This window comes from Schistocerca serialis, chromosome 3 (assembly GCF_023864345.2).
Source record: "Schistocerca serialis cubense isolate TAMUIC-IGC-003099 chromosome 3, iqSchSeri2.2, whole genome shotgun sequence".
Taxonomy (NCBI): Eukaryota; Metazoa; Arthropoda; class Insecta; order Orthoptera; family Acrididae; genus Schistocerca; species Schistocerca serialis.
In genome coordinates, this window is record NC_064640.1 from 675,811,461 (window position 1) to 675,826,811 (window position 15,351).

Below are 15,351 nucleotides of genomic sequence, written 5' to 3' on the forward strand. Positions count from 1 at the left end.
GAAGACCTTGTGGAGGACATTTGTGGCTGTCGATTTGCTTCGGACAGAAACGTGCAAGCCTGGGTACAATCACGGTTTCGTAGGAAACCGCAAACATTTTTCCATGAAGGCATATCATAGTAGGACAAATGGATTAACAATTATCGTGATTACTTTTGAAATAATAAACTGTTTACTTTTTTCACCAATCTCGTTTTCATTTGACTGTCCCAAAAATTTGCAATTATCTGGGCCGTCTGGAAATATTTCTTTTTAAAGAAACTATTTCATAGTCTTGCTGTTAGTACTAACTATTTTAATGGTAAGTTTTTAGCAGTTCCTTTGTGATTTCAGCGAAGATACAAAGATTATAATCTAGCGTTCTGTTGACAAAGATGGGGAAAGTAATCGAGACATACAGGTAAGTAACATAGTTAAAGTAAAGAGGCTGGCATTCACTTTACGTCATATAAGGAAAGCATGGAGACCTAAATTAGGATGATCGCATGGGGATTTGAAGCCTTATACCCTGCAACATGAGTCCAGTACCTGAATCCTTACATTACTTCACTCGGTGATGAGATCATGGCCAGAACATGAAATGGTGTTAATATTTTCGATTACATTTACTCTTTTTGCCTGTACTGTTAATTAAGGTTCTATATAATCAAGCGCTTTTCTCTATATTTTGCCCTTTTCTGCCGGTCTTCTAGGTTAATGTCATAGTTTGGAATAGTGTTCTTTGTTTCCGTTATCTGCTGTGAAAAACACTACTTGCTGCAAACCATTAAACGCTGAGTTAATTATTCCCACGATTTATCGTTTCTTTGTTTAAGTCACACACATCTCTAACGTTTTATTTTTAACTAAGAAAACGTTCATACTGTCTCAACCGGAACTACGCTCCTAATTTGCATACTTTCCCTTTTGACTTGGTGGTTGTAATGATTCCAATGCTCAGTGACCATGTGGATGGTCGATGACAGCAAAAGTAGCTCACAATTCATCTTGATCGGCTACTGTGTATCTACGAAAATAACGAGAAAGGAAGTACTGATGTTTCCGCAAATAATCAAACGAAACACCGTGGGACGGGAAAAAATAGCTTACGGTCAAAGGACTGATTGAGGTAGTAAAAATTTTGTGACTCGACTTCCTGCGCCTCGTTTAAATGTATCCTGACACGATGAGGATCACGTCGACATGACATGCCACGAACTGTGGATGAAGGGTAACAGGTAGATTCCATATTCCTAGATTTCGCGAAGTAAATGAGTGGTATATGGCCAATGGCTGGTTAACAAATGAGTCATGCCTCGGCTACAATTAACATGTTTCATCTTCAGTCGCACCCTGATGATGTGGAAGAATGTATATACCCTACGGGCCTTCTCACATTTGTCCCACTCCCTTTTCCATGAATTCACTCTCCCACTTTTGAGCCCTCTCAAGTCCTGTATTTCCTCGTGTAAGAGGTCCCTGACTGTGTATAATCTGCCTGTTTTCAGCTAATACACTCCTGGAAATGGAAAAAAGAACACATTGACACCGGTGTGTCAGACCCACCATACTTGCTCCGGACACTGTGAGAGGGCTGTACAAGCAATGATCACACGCACGGCACAGCGGACACACCAGGAACCGCGGTGTTGGCCGTCGAATGGCGCTAGCTGCGCAGCATTTGTGCACCGCCGCCGTCAGTGTCAGCCAGTTTGCCGTGGCATACGGAGCTCCATCGCAGTCTTTAACACTGGTAGCATGTCGCGACAGCGTGGACGTGAACTGTATGTGCAGTTGACGGACTTTGAGCGAGGGCGTATAGTGGGCATGCGGGAGGCCGGGTGGACGTACCGCCGAATTGCTCAACACGTGGGGCGTGAGGTCTCCACAGTACATCGATGTTGTAGCCAGTGGTCGGCGGAAGGTGCACGTGCCCGTCGACCTGGGACCGGACCGCAGCGACGCACGGATGCACGCCAAGACCGTAGGATCCTACGCAGTGCCGTAGGGGACCGCACCGCCACTTCCCAGCAAATTAGGGACACTGTTGCTCCTGGGGTATCGGCGAGGACCATTCGCAACCGTCTCCATGAAGCTGGGCTACGGTCCCGCACACCGTTAGGCCGTCTTCCGCTCGCGCCCCAACATCGTGCAGCCCGCCTCCAGTGGTGTCGCGACAGGCGTGAATGGAAGGACGAATGGAGACGTGTCGTCTTCAGCGATGAGAGTCGCTTCTGCCTTGGTGCCAATGATGGTCGTATGCGTGTTTGGCGCCGTGCAGGTGAGCGCCACAATCACGACTGCATACGACCGAGGCACACAGGGCCAACACCCGGCATCATGGTGTGGGGACCGATCTCCTACACTGGCCGTACACCACTGGTGATCGTCGAGGGGACACTGAATAGTGCACGGTACATCCAAACCGTCATCGAACCCAATGTTCTACCATTCCTAGACCGGCAAGGGAACTTGCTGTTCCAACAGGACAATGCACGTCCGCATGTATCCCGTGCCACCCAACGTGCTCTAGAAGGTGTAAGTCAACTACCCTGGCCAGCAAGATCTCCGGATCTGTCCCCCATTGAGCATGTTTGGGACTGGATGAAGCGTCGTCCCACGCGGTCTGCACGTCCAGCACGAACGCTGGTCTAACTGAGGCGCCAGGTGGAAATGGCATGGCAAGCCGTTCCACAGGACTACATCCAGCATCTCTACGATCGTCTCCATGGGAGAATAGCAGCCTGCATTGCTGCGAAAGGTGGATATACACTGTACTAGTGCCGACATTGTGCATGCTCTGTTGCCTGTGTCTATGTGCCTGTGGTTCTGTCAGTGCGATCATGTGATGTATCTGACCCCAGGAATATGTCAATAAAGTTTCCCCTTCCTGGGACAATGAATTCACGGTGTTCTTATTTCAATTTCCAGGAGTGTATATAGTCGTGTGATAGTTTATAGTTATGTCTATCGGGAATATCCCGAACACCAAGCATAGTACCTCCACTGAAGTGGTGCCGAAAGCCCCATAACCTCAGAACACTCTTCTGTCCGCGCCTTACCACCGTAGTAATAGACGCCTTGCAGAGTCGATGTGCCCAAACAATGTCAGCTAAACATGCTGTTGATTCGAAGAGAGCGCAGTGGTATGTTTGAATTATAGACATGAGTAAGCTGTAGTTCACTGTGTTGATCCTGAAAAATATTTAAAATAGCTTGCATGCCCGTTCTGTAGCTGTTTTGATGTGAAAAATTGAATTTCAGGTCCAGAAATATACCGAAGTATCTTGTAACCGTATTTCTTTTTATGCTTTTTCCATCTAATTTAACTCTGCGATTCCTTTGTAAGTCCTCTTTCAGCATAATGTAGAGGGTTTTATTTGCCGCTCTGGTGAGTCTATTAGTAGCACGCGAACTGCTCATGGTTTGTAGTATTGCTGATGTTTTCGCTTCAGGGTGCTCTCTCGAATTTGCCAATATTAAGAAGAGGAAGTCGTCAACATGTGCCACTACTCCTGTGCGATCGTCCCCTTCTAGTGGTGTTAGGAGGGGTTCAATGCTAACGTTCCAGGGAAAGGGTTCGCTAATAGACCCAACCGGCACACCTTCGTGATCTTTTTGATCATGTTACGATTCACCATTCAGCATTCAGCGACTCTATTTTTGCACAAGTTAAGAAGACTATTGTACAGACCCGCCGGAAGCCACAGGTTTCGAAGGCGTGTAAACACTGCGGGCCACCATAAATTGTCGAATGTCTCTGCTGTATCTATTAGTACAGGTATTGCATGTTTTTCCTCATTCTGTTCACTATTGTAATAACTTGATAAACCCCGTCATCTATCGATTTTCCGGGTGTAAATCCAAATTAATGTGGACTAATATCCCTGAGCGCCATGTGTGCCTGAAGGTGATCCAAAGAAGTTACACTTGGATCTTAGCCAGTGAATTTAGGGGGCAGATCAGTCGTAAGGTTTGTCTTCAGGCGGAATTTTGTCGACGGATTTTTTATGGTAACTGTGTTTACCACCTTCTAGGCCCCAAGCGCTTGTCCCACGCGGAGGGCGTCGTTAAGAAGTTTCGTCACGTATAGTGTGATATGCAGAGCATCTTGCTATAGCACTTCTAAATGAATTCCACCAGGGCTCGGTGCCTTCCATATCTTTAGCCTCTTAATGGCTAAAATGACTTCCTCGTGTGCGAATGAGAAGACAGCGGTGTCCGTCGTGTATTGTATTACCAACTGTGCTGTAAATGCCACGCCGTCTACAGGCCACTAGTGGCCCATCGGTACCATCCGACCGCCGTGTCATCCTCCGAGGAGGATGCGGATAGGAGGGGCATGGGGTCAACACACCGCTCTCCCGGTCGTTATGATGGTATTCTTGACCGAAGCCTCTACTAGTTTGTCGAATATCTCCTCAATTGGCATCACGAGGCTGAGTGCACCCCGAAAAATGGCAACAGCGCATGGCGGTCTGGATGGTCACCCATCCAAGTGCCGACCACGCCCGACAGCGCTTAACTTCGGTTATCTCACGGGAACCGGTGTATCCACTGCGGCAAGGCGTGCTGTAAATGCGTATGTCCGAATTCAGCAGTCTGTAGGTCGTCGTCAAGGAAGAGCTTGAACTACAAAAATTCCGTCGTGTGCCTCCATCCGTGGGTCATTTCACCACTATCCTGCCTCAATGTTGATAATACTAGCAGCGTTTTCATTTTCTCGGTCAAGAGTTTATGTGGCTCACCCCAATGATTATCTTTGAACTGACCGCCCTCGTAATCATTCGAGGGTTTCTTTTCAGCTCGGACCAGTGTTTCCTGATATTGTGCATTACCCTTTCTCAACTGCTCAAGTCTGACCTGGCGGTTTCCAGCTGTCACAACATCGTGCGTCCCAAATCAAGTACGACGCAGCCCAAGAAGTGAGAATCTATCACACAATCGCTTTTTTCAGCGGTTATTGTTAGTGGTAAGCATATCGTGTGTGGCCCAAAAGTACTCGTCTTTTTCTGCTCTGCGGATATTGTTACTGGTAAGCACATTGTGTGCGACCTAAAAATAGTCATCTTCTTCCAATGTGACCCAGGCAAGCTAAAAGATGGGACACCCATGGTATAGTCAGTTCCCTTTTCCATGGTATCCTGTCCTTGGATCTAGTGGCTATACCGGGATGGTAACATTCAGCGCACCTATTAGTAAGTACATGCGTCCTCTATTCTATACTACCTTCCACTTCCTGTAGCAGGTAGGAGGGTATTAAGTTACGAAGCTCTCCCAATCGCCTTGTGCAGTTTAAGGCACCGTTCAGACAGTCTGTCGCCTCCCGGTGCTGTATGTGATGGAGTGTTCTGTTATTTGTTACTGTAATGTCTGTGTTGCTACGAGCACGAGCTTTATTTCAAAATATGAGTGATTGTCCCTCGTTATTTATTATAAACAGGTTGTGTTCGTGAAGTATGTCTTCAACTACTCGCCCCCTTTCGTCTGTTCTACATCTACATGAACATCCATACTCCGCAAGCCACCTGACGGTGTGTGGCAGAGGGTACTTTGAGTACCTTCTAATATTTTGCGTGGTGTCTGTTCTATATCGTGTCTCCCTACCACTTTCGCGCAACGACGCTCTGAGTGTGTTTTTTAGGGAATTGACTAGTTTGAACCTGGGACCTGTTGCTGGTAAGGAGACGTCAGACCACAGATGACATGTAGAGTTGAGAAGAGTTCAGTGAGACTAGCGATGATATAACCAAATACTTAATGATTTCAGCGGCGGCTCCACTGCACTCCCTGTAAAAGAATCTTAATACTAACTAAATTTAGTGGAAGGGGTTCAAGGCTTTCCTATTTTTAGTTATCTGGTAAAATAACGTCGAAAAAGCAGTTAAGTTTACCATTGGAAATTTTATTATACTCACAAAACATTGTTTATAAATTGCACTATTGATAAAAGGAAATGTTTTAATACAGGATGGTAAAAACCAATTGCATTCAACTAAAATGTGAACGAATATTCCCTGAATGGGTTTCCAAGTTCTACAATGGATCGAAGGATGACCTATGCCATATCACATCTATAATCTAGGTTTAAATTAAGTTTCACAAAAGAGAGAACTATCAAAATGGTCTACAGTGACCCTCAATTATCTTTAATTACTTATCTAACTTGTCGTAAATTACAGTGGCTGATGTGGCTTCTCAATAACTATATAACGGAAAAATCATCGCGTTTCAGATTTTTACTTCAAGTGGCAAATGTGAACACCATGAGCTTTAATTGACGATCGACACTAGTATTACGCAAAAAGGGGGTGTAACAGATGAGACTTCTGCAGTTCTGAGTGAAGCTTTATGCGCTGTTATGCGGCATCGCATACGTTCCTTACCTTGTTGGTGTTCGTCAGGGGGCGGCGGACAGCACAGCTCCGCTCACCTCGCCGTCTCGGAAGCAACTCTCTCCTAACTTCTCCTTACTACAATTTACCGAAGTTGGTTTAAAAGAAACTATCTGGCTGTGTTTTCATCTGACCAATCAGGGTCTCAACGTTTACCTTAAGCTCCGCCTACAAAAATTCTGTCTATCCAATGAGAAACGTTATACTTTTCGTGGTGGGGCAATGTTTTTAAAGTTTGCAACGTAACAGAGACGCGAAAAAGTCTCACGCTAAAACTTGCAGCTGGTGTAATCCTTTTAGTGTTATCGTAAGATCTATACTGTTCTTCTGAAGGGTTCTATCTTTTAACATGGGCTGGGGGGTGGTCCCGACGTAACAGAGACGCGAAAAAGTCTCACGCTAAAACTTGCGGCTGGGGTGTGGTCCTAGCGGTTAGCTGGAAACGTGGGTGTCCGTTCCTTATCGTAGGGCTTTCTAACTTAACACGGTTCTGCTCTTGGCTTCTGTTCTCGTTTCTCCCCTCGGAACTGCGTCTGTCTCATGGTGGGAAGGTATGACATGCATTTAGGCATTCTTGTGTTAGTCTGTGGTATTCCATTTGCTCACTCGTTACTCGTATTACTTTGGTTAATTTAATGTCACGATTTATTCGGAGCTATGTGACATACTACTGGATTTGCTTATCATGTTAGGGTTTTCATGGAAGGTGTTGGATTTGCCTGACACCTTACAACCTCTATCGGTTCTCCCTTCTATTCCAGTCTCGTATTGTTCGTGGAAAGAAAGATTGTTGGTATGCCTCTGTGTAGGCTCTAATCTCTCTGATTTTATCCTTATGATCTCTTCGCGAGATATACGTAGGAGGGAGCAATATACTGCTTGACTCCTCGGTGAAAGTATGTTCTCGAAACTTCAACAAAAGCCCGTACCGAGCTACTGGGCGTCTCTCCTGCAGAGTCTTCCACTGGAGTTTACCTATCATCTCAGTAACGCTTTCGCGAGTACTAAATCATCCTGTAACGAAGCGCGCTGCTCTTCGTTGGATCTTCTCTATCTCTTCTATCAACCCTATCTGGTACGGATCCCACACTGGTGAGCAATATTCAAGCAGTGGGCGAACAAGTGTACTGTTACCTACTTCCCTTGTTTTCGGATTGCATTTCCTTAGGATTCTTCCAATGAATCTCAGTCTGGCATCTGCTTCACCGACGATCAACTTTATATGATCATTCCATTTTAAATCACTTCTAATGCCTAATCCCAGATGATTTATGGAATTAACTGCTTCCAGTTGCTGACCTGCTATATTGTAGCTAAATGATAAGGGATCTTTCTTTCTATGTATTCGCAGCACGTCACACTTGTCTACATATATTGAGATTCAATTGCCATTCCCTGCACCATGCGTCAATTCGCTGCAGATCCTCCTGCATTTCAGTACAATTTTCCACTGTTACAACCTCTCGATATACCACAGCATCCTCCGAAAAAAACTCAGTGAACTTCCGATGTTATCCACAAGGTCATTTATGTATATTGTGAATAGCAACGGTCCTACGACACTCCCCTGCTGCACACCTGAAGTTACTCTTACTTCGGAAGACTTCACTCCACTGAGAATGACATGCTGCGTTCTGTTATCTAAGCACTCTTCAATCAAATCACACAATTGGTCTGATAGTCCATATGCTCTTACTTTGTTCATTAAACGCCTGTGGGGAACTGTATCGAGCGCCTTGCGGAAGTCAACAAACACGGCATCTACCTGGGAACCCGTGTCTATGGCCCTCTGAGTCTCGTGGACGAATAGCACGGGCTGGGTTTCACACGATCGTCTTTTTCGAAACCCATGCTGATTCCTACAGAGTAGATTTCTAGTCTCCAGAAAAGTCATTATACTCGAACACAATACGTGTTCCAAAATTCTACAACTGATCGACGTTAGAGATAAAGGTCTATAGTTCTGCACATCTGTTGTGTCTGCATGGCATAGCACCGAGCGAGAATTTATATCTGCCGTTATTACGAATCATTTGTTTGTCACGTATTGTGCAATCTGTCGGATCATGTCTGTGTATGGTTCTATATCATGTGAGTATTAAGCGTAGAGAGAGGCGATCGCGCATATATCAATACCAGTTATTACTTTTGTGATGACGTGTTCTGTGCATGACTGTACAAGGGGTGTGACTATATACTTCCCGTTTAAGATGGCGATAGCTGCCTTGGGCTGTCATCACAGACAAGTCCTTCAGCAGTTGGCGCAAAGCATGTTGTCCTTCCATCCCATGTGTTCGACTCTCAAAGGCACATCACTTCCGCATGTACCTCGTTCATTATCTTAGTGAACTCAGCGTTCATCAAAGTATTCCTCATGGCACCAGTTGTAGAATCCTAATTACGGATACTTAGTGTACATGTAGTCATAGACTCCAGATTTCGAGAGGTCGAGGTACGCTTGTACGCGCACCCTCACAAAGTCCCTGTATATTTTGTCTTCATCGAGTCCTTCCGCGCGTCTTGCACAAGCCTTATGCACGGATTCACGCAGCTCACTCGGGACTGTCGGTAAGTTTTCGGCTCGTAATATCATTATGTCTGTCTGCTCTTGTACGCTTGGAATATGTTATCCGTGTTAAGAGTCGCTGTCCAGTTTAAAATATTTCTTTCGATTCCAGCCTACTTAATCTCATTTTCATCTTTATTTTACTATAATTAATGTTGTTCCAGTTGTCTGTTTGTTGGTTGCTTCCGCTAGCTTCCATTGATCCATTACCTGCAGCGCTGGAGGCTTTTGACTGGGCTGTAGAAGGCCTCGTTACGGCGGCACCGGTTTGGCTTCTAAGATACACTGTTAAGGAAGCACTGTGCATGGCGTCTTCATTCGGCACCGGGCGTTTAAAAGCTGCTGACGAGGCACTGTGTGAAGCCACGGAGAGAGAAGCACTTTGGGTGCTGACTTCGATCTTTACCGCATCTGTCAACTTCCTGGGGTATTTTGTAGTTTGCTACAAGAAGCAGAGGACACTGGAGGTTGGAGGTGGGGGAGGCACTTCGGGCGGTGTCCTCGTCCTGACTTGAATTTGATGCACTTGTACGAGTCGCAGAGGCAACGTTGGAAGCCTTCTTTCATCACCCTGTATGACATCTGATGAGACAAACTTGGCTTGACGTATGATGTGCTCTTGGTGTTATCGTATTCGTTCGTCACTGGCCAGTGATAGATATGGATTTTGCTCATTCATACATACAGACTTTTCCTTTCGTCCTCCACTCTCTTTTCACTTGTACATTGGTCACTTAGGATTTCTCACTCAAGCTCCTCAACGCTACTGAGGAGTTGTATTTGCAATATGGACTGCCTGTATGCCTCGGGTATAACGTTCCTAGTCACGTCGGGATGGCTGAAGCCTTGCACCAGCATCTCATCCGCATAATCCACCGTATATAGGAAAGGCGACGTGTATCTCTTCATACGGGAATGCTGACAGCAGCAGGGAAGGGAAGAGGCCCAGCTGACGTCTCCAATCCACCGCCCGCCGCCAAGTTCCCTCCCGTGTCGACAGAGCTTTATACCTGCGTTTTTTGAGGCCGTGGTGCTTGCTGCGCGAGTTTGCGACGTTATCGTTGGAATTTAGTGTCCCCTTTTTTTGACTGTATTTTTATGCGTCTCCATAATCCATTAAGGGAAGCTGGCAGTCATACAGCTGCTTGTATGTGGGGCATCCGGCCGTTCCCGATTAGTTGCAGACACGATTCCGTTTTTCTCGTGGAATACAGCCTACTTCAGCCTCTTTTCCTTTGCAGTCTGGACTCTTGTGGCCCTTCTTCCCACATCTATAACACACTATGTCAGTTTCTCTGTTTCATCGCATGGTCAGTGTCACAGCACCTAAAACAATATGGGCCTACAACATATTCTTTATCTCTCAATAAATGGAAACTAGTATACACATTATCTCTGTCTAGTATCATGGCACACACTCTTGGACTAACTTCAGTGACGTTATTTACTGTTCACCTTCCTCTGGGATCCGTTCTGAAACGAAATTTGACTTCCTATCGACTTCCCGTTTGACCATCCTCTCACTGAGGTTAAGTTCATACATGTCTTCGAGAAAGTCCTGATGTGACAGTGTTGCTGGAAGCTGCTGAACTATAACTAGTGGTCTACGTTTCCGTGGCCATTCGCATTTTATGTCACTGATCTGGGCAGTTTTTTCAGACATCTTCTGGCAGTCTGCCTTGTTTTCCGTTTCCACAATCACAACATTTCGTGTAGTGCGAATCGCCTTTATCTTCAGCTTCTCTTTGCGCAGGTGAATTTGGCTGGTTAGGATTTCACTCACTTTTTTGCGTTCTTGTTAGCAGATTTTATTAACAGGTTGGCTCCCTGTCGTGCATTGGCCTGTTCCTCTTTAGCCTGTTGTTTGATCTTTCCTTCGGCCACTAAAGGAGGGCACTTGTTTACTTTCTGAAGTTCGCAAGATTTCGTTTTCTCCTTTCAGCCTGCCGATTTCGGCCTGTAGACCTCCTGTTTGTTTTCTTTTTTTTCCGGCCTCGTCCGGCGCATTTGTCTGTGCGAGTGCGCTTCTTAGAGTGCCACTCTCAGCTCGGAGTTCCTCGTTATTGCCTTCAAGTTTGGCTCCTTCACGTACATACAGAAGTTGTTGGTTCTTGATTATTGTGGCTGTTTCCCCACCTTTACCTCTTTAAGTTCATAAGATACTTCCTCTTTAAGTCTGTCTCTGGCGACTAATCTTTCCTCAGATCGGTGAGGGTGAGCACTTAGCACCCATACAGAGGCCATATTTACAGTTTATTAGTCCACTCGCACTCTGTGAGGCTGTTCATTAGAAACAGAAGCAACCGGGCGAAGCTGCGCCGTTTGTAAGCCGGTTGCTCGGCTCTGTCAGCTGAGGCAGCCGTCTAGATGATCGGACCAGTAGGGAGAGCAATTACTGGCTGCCACTGCTGCTGACGTACAGGTGTAATTCTGTGCGGCACGGCGTGCTGACGTGCGAGATCCGACAAGACTGTCGTGCTGACGCGGGAACCCGACACGCGCTTGGCCGGCGGGAGGGTGACAGCCCCTCCGCTCACCCGGCGAACAAGAGCCGACGGACAAATGTAAAACAAAACTGTGATCAATTTCCCTGTTTCAGTTACAGTAGCTATCGAATAAGCGGGAAAATCAATATGTCAGAAGACACTCCCGGGACGCACGATCGCAAATAACTACTGTCTTCAGCCATTTCGACCCAGGGAAACCGCGTCCGAATGGAGAGCCACATCACGATGCAACCGCCTCGACAATCATCTTGTTGAGCAAGTACTGGAGATTGCATTCTGTCAGAGTGGACCGGAGTCAGCAGCATCTACAGTAGAAGCAACTGCGTTTATTCCACGAAGTGGAATGAGCACGGCAGCCGCTTTCGTGTTTGTAACACTACTGTAGCGAGAGTGCATTACACAGCCCACGAGGAAGGTCAGCCGAGGTCGAAATCAGGGATACTGTTTACCTCTAAAGACCTGTTCCTGGATACGGAGCTATGACTAAAAATATAATGTTATCATTAATAATAGAAAGGACTATGGTGGAAGAACGCAGTGCGGTTCTCGCATATCGAACTCGGAAATTATCGCAAGTATCTCAATTGAATGATGAAAATAGCAATGATTAAGAAGGAAACAGTAGATAGATATCTTTGTGGGGGGAAAAGAAGCCTCCTGATCGACCAGTTTAGGCTGCTTTTCTTGAGAGCCGGAGAAGGACCGTTTGGAGAGGCAAGAACGAGTATTTTGGCTTACTGATATGGATGGAGAAGGAAGTACTCGAATTTCAAACTGGCGACAGTGTGTCAAGTATCGCTTCCGACTTATCCATCTGTGGCAGTCAAAGCTGACGGTTTGTAATATTGATCGGTGGTTTCATTAAACCACTTAGTATGTTAACAGATATCACCTTTAGGATTTTCCACATATCGTGTTTTCAATTTAAGAGCGTCTTCGCTCCACTATGTGATTACTTGTATAACGCAAAAGTCTGTTTAGTAAGCATCTAAATAGATGTATTTTTTTAGTTTTAGTAATGTCATGATCCGTAAATCATTTTCCAGATTATTTTATCGATATTATGTGGAACAAGTCAGATTACAAGGTATATATACACACATGAATAGTGCTAACATTAATATTACTGAAATTTTTAGTTCGACATATGCAACTACATTTAGAGGTACAATTTCTTTTACCATTTCTGAAACATAAACTCGTCCACTGAGTAGAAGGAGTTGTCCTTTTTCCATGTTGACTCTACATGAATAAGATGCTGATCTGTAATCCCTTAAATTTAACTTCTCCATCCCTGCGGTTACATGGTGTTCAGAGAGACACAAAACATCTATACCTTCAGAATTTACCCCATCTTCTAAGCATACAAGTCCTCTAATGTTCTGATGAAACGCACAGATATTATTTCTTTGGCTACTGCTACAGACATTATGGCACTGTTCTGTTCTAATCTCTTTCAATACTCTCTGTCTGTAACCTGAATCTAACCTAAACAATGTGTCCCTCTGACTCCAGTAATCACAGGCATTTTGTCTTTTGTGCATGTGACCCCCCTTACATTTTCTGCAAGAAGACAACTAATCTATCCTTCCCCCTCCTATTCAGATGCAGGCCATGACTAGTGTAACCCCACCTCCCGATTACATCAACAGGCACAGCACAGATATGAGATTTAGTTTCTGCCAACAGTAACCCCCCCCCCCCCCCCCGGCTCTCTTTTAACACAGTTGACAGCCGTATTAACCCAGGGCTGGTAATGGCGCTGCAAAACATCCACAAACCCCACACGAGTGTGAGCCGTTGTTGCACCTATTACATCCAGGTCACACCTAATACTATAGTCCGAATTGCTAGCCCGGCTGTTTCCTGCTCCTCCTACTATAAGAACGTGGTCCTCGCCATCAAAGTCTTTGCACAAGGCCCTTAGGTTTTATGTAACCTGGCTAAGCTTAGCACTAGGTTTCACAATGCTTGTGACCTGGTACTTGACTTCTAGCCTATCCTGTAGCAAGTGGCCTACACCTCTCCCGAGACCGCTACCTAACAGCAGGACTCTTTTCTTTCTGATTGACTTTACTCCCGACCTGGCATTACAGTTATTACTACGAGTCTGTTACACCCTGCTTTGCTCAAAAACTGCTTGAGTCTCTTCTGCTTCAGGTAACAAATCAAGCTGATTGCTCACTGGAATCTGAAAAGTGATTTCTGAGGTTTTCTCCCTCTGACTACAACTTGTTACCTGTTCCCAGCTCCCATTGTCTCTTTCCCCCTTCAACCTGTCTAATTCAAAGTAAACCATTTCTAGTTCAGCCTGAAGGGCACAAATCTTTTTTCCCTGTTCTACGATATTCTTGTCACGGCTACATAATCTACAACTCTATTGGCGAGCCTCATCTGGCACTATAACAGCGTCCCCGCTACAATCTCTCCAGTAAATAATAATGGCGTGTGACGAGGGCCTCCCGTCGGGTAAACCGCTCGCCTGGTGCAAGTCTTTCGATTTGACGCCATTTCGCCGACTTGCACGTCTATGGGGATGAAATGATGATGATTAGGACAACACAACACCCAGTCCCTGAGCGGAGAAAATCTCCGACCCAGCCGAGAATCGAAACCGGGCACTTAGGATTGACAGTCTGTCGCGCTGACCATTTTTTTAAATCTCATTTTGTTCGTTTTTGTTCATTGTATCTGCTCGGGGCGGACGTCGTAAGACATCCGTTTAAGTTCGTTGATGATCGATTAACTCAGTTTTTTTATTACAGAGGGCAGCTAACCCTCAGACCGAACACGCTGAGATACCGTGCCGGCTACCACTCGGCTACCGGGAGCGGACAATCTCTCCAGTGAAACACCAACTCACAATCCTGCAGACGATGTTCTCATTGTGGGATGTATCCGGGGCCCACGGGAAATATGGTCTCCACAACGAACTTGTGACGTCACACCAGTTGCCTTACCCGACATACATCGCGAATACTCGTCTACGTCCAGGGCCAAGCGGGAAATCAGTATTTCAATGAAAAGTTATCCAGTAAAGTCCATAACTTTGTCATATGTTATCGCGAATGTGAGTCTATTTAAACGTGCAGCTGCAAAGTATTAATGTGGTTTCAAATAGTAACTCTCCCCCCGTTGGAGACGGTCGCTGCAACTCGTAAGACCTGTAGTGCCACGAACTGTGCGTATGCCGCAGGGTCCGTATATCTCGTTGGCCTCAGATGTATCTCAGTGGCGACCTTTGCTATTAATATAATGTGTTCATTAACTTGTATCAGATAAGGTACTGGCTAATGGTTCAAATGGCTCTGAGCACTATGGGACTCAACATCTGTGGTCATCAGTCCCCTAGAACTTAGAACTACTTGAACCTAACTAACCTAAGGACATCACACACATCCATGCCCGAGGCAGGATTCGAACCTGCGACCGTAGCGGTCACGCGGTTCCAGACTGAGACGCCTAGAACCGCACGGCCACACCAGCCGGACAGGTACTGGCGGAAGTGAAGCTGTGCGGACGGATGCATGGATAGCTCAGTCGGAAAGCACTACCTCGCGAAAGTTAAAGTTCCCAGGTACAGCTCCTGGTCCCACGCACAATTGTAAGCTACCAGGTAGCTTCATACAAGCGCACACTCTGCTGCAGAGGGAAATTCATTTTGTTTCAGAGCCGCTTTTCATAGCAAACTTTCTTCCTTCTCACGATACAGAAGACTCCTCACCCAAGTATGTTTTAATTGTATGACTGTGTTTGTTGTCTTGAACATTGTTTTGATTAAAATTTGTGTCTTATGGTTCTGTGTCATTTATCTTGTCCCTCCACCGAAAATCACATTTTAAGTTGTTTTCCTCTTGGTTTCGTAAAATTGGGGAGAGAGCGACTTCTGTTTTCACACAAGTGA